We start from the raw sequence: 8,105 nt of genomic DNA, 5'->3' as shown, positions 1-8,105 counted from the left end.
CACAGAGGAGAACGGTGTGTGTGTTCACGGGAGGGAACTGGGTGTGTATGTGTGCGCGCGTGCACTGGAGGGATCTAGCAGGGTGTGTGTGTTCGTTCACAGAGGAGGGGGAGCTAGTGAGGTGTGTGGGTGTGTTCATAGTAGTGAGCTAGCGGTGTGTGTTCTGGGAGGGAGCTAGCAGGGTGGGTGTATGTTCAGAGAGGAGGGAGCTAGTGTTCTTGGGAGTGAGCTAGCGGTCTGTGTGTGTGAGTGTGTCCGTGTGTTCGCAGAGGGAGGGAGGGAGTGTGTATAGGGTTACGTTTTTCTCACTTGTGAAATGAGAAAATTGAACAGAATGAGCTCCAAGGTCTCTTTGCAGCTGAATATTCTGAAGCTATGAAAATGTGTGAAACAGAAGAACTGTATCAGTACATGTATGTGTATGCGTGCATTCATGCATACACACTGATCTAAAACAAGACGTTCACGTATATGTATGTGCTTGCACATGGGTGTCTCCCAAACACAAGTTTTGTGTAGTCCTAGACCTGCCCAGGCCTCAGAGGGTCTTTACCTCTGCTCAGCAAGGCTGATAAACAAAAGGTGGCTGTGAACGTCAGGGTGGGGCTGCAGCTGCCGCTGTGATTTTTCTAGACTTCAGAGCCTTCCAGGTGGAGGGGCTGAGCTCCTGACCTCAGAGGGGCCAGGGCTTTGGAGAGTGAAGGAAGGGTGAGATCTCTTCGGGCTCTTAACTACCTTTGCCACCTGAGAACTTTGCTTGTTTCTGTAACTCTTTCCTTTAGGGTTTTTTTCCTTTAGTTTTATTTTAAGATTCGGATCCAGCCTCTGCCACCTACTGTTCTGTGTGACCTTGAGCAAGTTATTTAATCCTCGGTTGTAAAATGAGAGAGTTGGCTTCTAAGGTACCTTCACTCTCTAAATATCAAATTCTATAAAGCACAACTGTGAGGTAGACAAGGCAAGTTTATCACGACTGTTTTGTAGATGAGGAATCCGAGGTTGAGGCAAATAACGACATGGCCAACAAATGTCAGAGCCTGAATTTAACCGAGGTCTTTTGGCTCTCAAATCCTTTGTCCTCATTATACCAGGCTATTATATACTCAGTTTGAGATAGTGCATAGGGGCATCTAGGTGGCACAGTGGATAGAGCACTGGGCTTGGAATTGGAGAGACTGATCTTCATGAATTCAGATCTGGTCCCAGACACTTAGTAGTGATCTTGGGCAAGTCACTTGACTCCTTTTGCTTCTGTTTTCTTATCAGTAAAATGAGCTGGAGAAGGAAGTGGCAAACCATTCCAGTATCTCTGCCAAGAAAACCTCAAATGGAGTCGAGAAGAATCAGGCACAAAGTGATAAATGCAAAATGCTTCATAATCCTAATGTCCTAAATGTATATATGTGTATGTATATATACACGTATACATATTATACATACACATATTCACACATACACACACACTCCCTGAGGACCCAGTGGCCCTCAGATTAAGAACTTTAGATGGTCTTTTAGACCCTTTCCAGTTTTGTAACATACATTTTTAAATGTTTGGCTAAATTATATATATGTATGTGTGTCTCTATATTATTATACAGTTATTACAAACACCTTTACAGAATTGAGCTTGATGACATTTAACCAATCATTTTAAAATCTGAAAGCTCACATCACAGAATTTAGAACTAGAAAAGGGATCTTGATGATTTAATCCTTTTACTAAGGCTCAGAAAAGTGAAGTCAGAGGTATCCTGGTAAATGTTTAACAGCTGACTCAAGAAAAAAAAATGTACCCACAATCAAACAATAAATTAAGCCCTGATTTGTAGCTTTGGGTTTTCCAAGATGTAAATGCTTATACTGAAAATTTAACAATCAATTTGAACTAGTGCAAGTTAGCTCCAAAACACCCATGGGTGAAGTACTGTTTTAAATGCCAGTCAAATTGAAGTGACTTATTTAGCATCTCTCAAATTCCGGATTAGAACCTTAGAGTATTTGACTATAAATCCTAAATTCTTTCTGCTACACCAGACTGCCCCATTGTGGCAGTGTTCTTTAATGCCTTTCAAGGCCAGGCAGCAAGAGTTTCTTTTCTTAGATTCCTTTGTGTGGTGAATTTGAAGAAAAAAATTCTCTCTCTTCTTAGGGGGCTTCAGCCTCCTGGTGTGGAAAGAATGTAAAATGTGAATTGTGAAGTGAGTATGTTCCACTAAATCAGGTTTTTTTTTTTTTTTACCTTTTTTTGTGTGTGTCTTGGACCCATTTGGTACTTTGGTGAAGCCTGTGTACCCCATAGGTTATTCTGAGAAGAATAATGTTTTTATGTATACAAAATAAAATACAAAAGACTACAAAGGGAACCAGTTTTATTAAAATAGTTATTAAAATATTTGAAAAACAACTTGGTGGACCTCAGGTTAAGAATACCTGGACTAGATGATCTCTCAGACCCTTTCCAGGTTTGTAATGCAAATTTATAAATAACCAAATGTCATCAAATCAGATTTTCAAGGGCCTCCTTTTCAAAAATGAATACGAATAACCTCACAAAGATGTTTTCATGCATTATATCTGATTCTCACAGCCACCTTGGAAGGTAGGTAGTACATTATTGCTCCTGTTTTTTTATATGGATTTTTTTTTCTTACTAAGCTATGTCTTTGTTACAGCACTTGGCTCTTAAGATAGAGATTTAGGGACACTACCTTAGGTGCCACTCTCTTATATATGAATAGTAAATGGACAACAGAGGGGAAGCTGTGAACTCTAAAGACTCACTGGTTAATTCTTCTGGGCAGAAAGATTCTCTCAATCTTTAGCACTGGCTTGTGTACTCAGGCCCATTCAGATAAGTAGTTTATAATTTACAAGAAGTGCCTTCTTGGTTTAGAACAGATCTGTATTTAGAGAGACATAGAAAAAGCCCCAGACTAGGAGCTAAAAGACTTGGTTTCTTGTTATTACTCAGTATTGTGGAGTCTTGGACAAGACAACATTTAATTATTTCTCTAAAACTTAGTTTCTTCATTTTAAAAGCCTGGATATTATAATATCTGCCTTGCTGACAGGTTTATTGTATCAGTGAGATAATGTGTATGAAAATGCTTTGTAAGCTGTGATATTGAAGTAATTTTTCCCCCTATTCAACTTTATTTTATATTAAACTTCCTTCGCATATTTTCTGTTATAGTCAAACTGACCCGCTAGCTTTTTCTGATAGTTAATACTCCATTTCCCTCCTCTGTACGTTTGGATAAGACAGTCCCTCACCCCTACCCTTTTACCACCGTGTTGGTAATGAACAGTCTCCTCTCTTCCTTGTAGAATCAGTAAGTTTCTTTCTTACCTTGTTTTTTTTTTTTTTTGATGCAGGTGCTAATATTATAATTATTTTATGTATTTAAAAATTTTTTTTCAAATTCAATTTTCTTTTAATTTCAGTTCTGAATTTTTTCCCCTCCCTTTCCTGGCCCCTCTAGAACACCAGAAAAAAACCAAACAACTTTTGGAGTACTTTTTAAAAAAGACCTGTGCCTTGAATTTGTCTTGTCTTGTCTTTATGAACTGCTATTGCTAAGTCATCCCCTGGTGATCAGTTCTCTATACCAATATAAGTTATTTTAAAATATCCTACTTAATAAATTTAGATCATTGGGTTAAGTGTTTGTCTTTAGGTATTATTCACTGACCCTATGGCAGGACTTAAGTCATAAAAATTTCTGTTTCTTGACATTTCTATGATTCTACTAGAGAAATAAATGGAACAAGATAATTTCAAGCTGGAAGGACATCATAAAATCATAAAAAGTCCTGGAAAACTGAAACAGTAATACTTCTTTACTATTTTACTCACTGATAAAGCTATGACTGATAAGTTCTGTGTGCCTTGCTATAAAGGTGCTACCTGACACTCTGCCAGTAACTGCTCTTTGACCTTTAACAGGTCATGTGACCTCTCTGAACCTCAGTTTCTCCACGTATAAGTAGGACTTTGGTGGGTGAGAAAATGAAAAGTTGTACCGATTTAGGGGCAGCTGGTGGCACAGTGGATAGAGTGCAGGCCCTGGAGTCAGTAAGCCTTGAGTTCAGATATGACCTCAGACACTTACCAACTCTGGGATTCTTATTTAATAGCTGTTTGTCTCTATTTCCTCATCTGTAAAATGGGAATAATAAGAACACCCACCTTCCATGTTGTCATGAGGATCAAATGAGATAATAATTGTAGAGCACTTCACACAGTGCTTGGCCCATAGTAAGCACAATATTAGATGATCTCTGAGGTCCATTTTAACTCTTAATCTATAGATGCTACTTACAAATGTATTTATCCTAGCTTTAATTTGCTAGGTGTTTATACAAACACAAGTTATAAAGAATATAAGTATTTCAGTTTTGGTAAGAATATTTACATAACAGCTTCTGTATGCTGATTAACATGTATGAATCAAAAAATTTATCTTGGAGATATGTAGAATTAAAGGTACTGTTTCAGGATTGTGTGAATGGAAATTCCTTTCTGAAAGAATAGTTTGGAGAGCAATTAATTGTGGATTTAGAGTCAGAGGATTTGGGTTTGAATTTTGACTCTACCACTGATTGACAGTCTGATTGACAGTCTATGAAACTTTGGGCAAGTAACTTATCTGGCTTTAGTACCCTCTTTTGTGAAATAAAGAGGTGAACTAGCCGACTTTTGAGATTCCTTCTACCTATAAATATGTGATCCTACGTTTGCCTAAGGTAGCTAGTGTGTGGCCTTTGGGTCAAATTAAGCTTGTCCAAAATTTTTAGACACAAAAGTTTATACCTAATTAGCCAGCACTTCTGAATTAGTAGGCAAGCAGAATTTAAGCATCTGTGTACCCCTATGGTTGTATATGGTAGGTTTTATGCCAGCAGATTTGAATCAGTAAATGTAATTGAAGCTAAAAGTAATGATCTAATTCAGGTTGCATATATTTCTGATCGTGGGGCCCACTATTGAATGAAAAACACATAGATATCCCTGGTCCAAGACATAGTGGCATAGTGGAATGTTGTGGTTTGTCCTTTGTTCTCTAAGAGGACCGGTGACATCATGAGAATGATGACTTGTGCGTGAATTGGATTTAAGTGAGGCAGAGTTTCACAAAGTTACCAGCTTAAGTAAATTGGATTTGGGATCCGGAGTTCAGTTCAATTCAAGCTCTGAGACTTTCTAGCTTTGTGACTTTGGCTGCTTTTCTGATAAAATGAGGACAGTAATACTTCTAGGTACTCAATACTTCACAAAGCCATGGCAAGGACAGTGCTTATAGTCCTTATAGCTTAAAGCTATATGAACATGTAAGACTGTTGTAAAGCATGAGCCCTTGTTTATTCTCTTCCCAAAGATTTTTGCTTTAGCTTTGTCAAATGATAGATTAAACATAGTTAATTTTTATTTTAATTAGTCAGTAAGCATTCATTAAGCTCCTTCTTTGTGCCAGGCTAAGCGCTGGGGATACAAATACAAATAAACATAAAGACAGTGCCTGCCCTCAGAGAACTTATAAGCTAATAGGAGAAAACAACACAAAAAAGAAGCTAAAAAGGAGGTTGGCAAAGAAGGTACCTGATAAAGGGGTATGTTGGAAAATTTCAAAGAAGTCCAGAATTGATGGGGTTGGTGAGAATTAGAGAGAAAAACTGTGATTACCCCCCCCCCCCTCCCTGCCCTTTAAATAGAGGCCCTAGAGGCCTTCTTTCTGTCATAGGGTCTAGTCAGAGGGGAAGAGGATACTAATACGATATGAGGACCAGGCAGATTCAGTCTTACAGCATAATGAAATTTCTCAACAAGTTTCATAGTCAAGGAAGATATGTTAGAGAGTTCCAACATAGGTGCTTTGCTCATTTAAAAAGCAAACTTAATGCAATAAGGATTTTCATTTTTTTGATTTGGTGGTTTTGGGGGGAATAATTAATAAGATGTGGGGTTTTAAATTTTGTAATGAATTTATTGCAGGGAAAAAAAGCAATTGCTACTTTAAGCTTCAGTGTTGAGGATGTTATATATAGAGCACCGGCCCTGGAGTCAGGAGGACCTGAGTTCAAATGTGGCCTCAGACACCAGCCATATGACCGTAGGCAATCACTTAACCCCAATTACCCTCCAAAAAAGGCAACAACAACAAAAAAAAGGAACTTTTGCAACTTTAGGGGCGGCTAGGTGACGCAGTGAATAGAGCACCAGTCCTGGAGTCAGGAGGACTTCAGTTCAAATCCAGCCTCAGACACTTATCGCTTACTAGCCATGTGACCTTGGGCAAGTCACTTAACCCCAATTGCCCTGCCCCCTCCAAAAAGCAAAAATAAATAAATAAATTTTTTTAAAAAAGAATGTTTAGTGAAGGGGTCTGGGAAAGAGATTGGAAGCTGAGAAGTTTTCATAGGAAGTTTGATTCTATTTTCCATTTTTATGAATTGAAGATCAAGAATCGGAATGAAGTAGAGGAGTTCAAAGGGCTAGAGACAAGATGAGGTATCTGAAGAAGCAGAATCAAAATCAAGAATTCTGACAGTGTCTGGAGACTTGTTGGATATGTTTGTAGTGGAGATTCCATCTTTGAATGGGCCTTTGTGGTCCCTTCCAGCTGTAAAATTAGGTGATTCTGTGGTTCTCAATACCAACCAAATGGGGGAATTGAACTAGACAAAAAGAGATCTCAGTTGTTCTCCTTTTGACTAAGTTTGTGCTTCCCAATTTCTCCTGAAGCATCTTAATCTAGGGAACCTTGTTGGCCCTGCCCTCATTATTTTCCATGGTAACAAAAGAGACCCTACAGTTTATGTGAAAAAAAAAAGTCCATAATGTTTAGTTTTTATTTCCATTAGTCAAGAAAATATATAACGCTTTTGTTACAAGTGACCCATAGGACTACTTTCTCACCTCAGGATTTGTGAGAATGATCTGTCATTTCTTGCTATTCAAATGAATCTGTGATCTCATCAATTTGGCTGATGTAGATCACAGTCCATATATCTGTGATAAAAATAGCTATTATCTATATATCATTTTCACATTTGCAAAGCACTTTCACAAAAATCCTGGGAGGTTGATGCTATTATTATTCTCATTTTACAGTTGAGGAAATTGAGGCAGACAGATGTTAACTGACTTGCCCTAGGTCACACAGCTAGTGTCTTTGGCAGCATTTGAATTCAGATCTTCCTGACTCTAGGCCCATCATTTTCTCCTCTGTGCCACTTTGCTGATTATCTTTTACTCTTGTTCTTAAAAGTTCCCAGCTGATTGTTTGTTCTACTTGCTCAACCTCACCATGTTCCTCCATTCCCTTCTCTGTGGTATTCACTTTCATTTCTTTGGAGAATGTTGTATGTTATGTTTTGCTGCCTTACAGCATTACTGTTAGAATGCTGATATTAAAAAAAAAAAAAATGTGTTATTCTTCCTGGGAAGAACTTTGTGTCATTAAAGGCACTTTGTGGTTTCCTAAAGGCAATCCAGAGGCATCTAGGTGGCTCAGTGGATAGAGTGCCTTGTCTGGAGTCAGGAAGGACCTGAGTTCAAATATGGTCTCAGACACTTACTAGCTCTGTTCACTTCATTTCACTGGAGAAGGAAATGGCAAACCACTTCAGTGTCCTTGCCAGGAAAACCCCATGGACAGTATTGACATGTTGTGGTCCACAGGGTCACAAAGAATTGGATATTATGACTGAAAGACTGAATAGCAACATTAAAGGCAATCTAGCATACTCTGATCCTGTTCCACTCTAGTCCCATGTCATTGTTCATTTGTGCTGCCGGTTGTAGATATGAATGTGTTCTTATCCAGTTACTCTTCTCATCTCTTTTATTTTTTAGTGACAGTTCTCCTTTTCTTATAACCAGATCTGGTACTATGAGGTAGAGCCCAAAAGTGGTGTCTCTTGATGGTGAAAATGGTTTGCTATAATAATTAGCTTTTCCATTTTTTTCTCTTTCCATTCCCATCCTTAAGTATCCTTGGCAGACTTTTGCTTAGTTGATCTCTTGGCAAAGTTTCTTTGAAACTGGATTTACCCTCCACTGTTTCTCTGCTTTATGAAATGATACTGCTTGTGATTATCAGTTG

The 8,105-nt window shown here is 38.3% G+C and overlaps 1 protein-coding gene across 7 annotated transcripts in view; it reads left to right on the top strand.

The window, feature by feature from the left end:
- The window catches only part of KIDINS220 (kinase D interacting substrate 220), a 183,598-nt gene that overhangs the window by 480 nt on the left and 175,013 nt on the right, over nt 1-8,105 (top strand). The window lies entirely within an intron of this gene.

The sequence above is a fragment of the Petaurus breviceps genome, unplaced genomic scaffold, assembly GCF_028583685.1.
Source record: "Petaurus breviceps papuanus isolate PSGF00001 unplaced genomic scaffold, PetGlider_PUasm1.0 90644, whole genome shotgun sequence".
NCBI classification, from domain to species: Eukaryota; Metazoa; Chordata; class Mammalia; order Diprotodontia; family Petauridae; genus Petaurus; species Petaurus breviceps.
The sequence above is the reverse complement of the archived record's forward strand: the minus strand, read 5'-3'. Positions and strand labels throughout refer to the sequence as shown.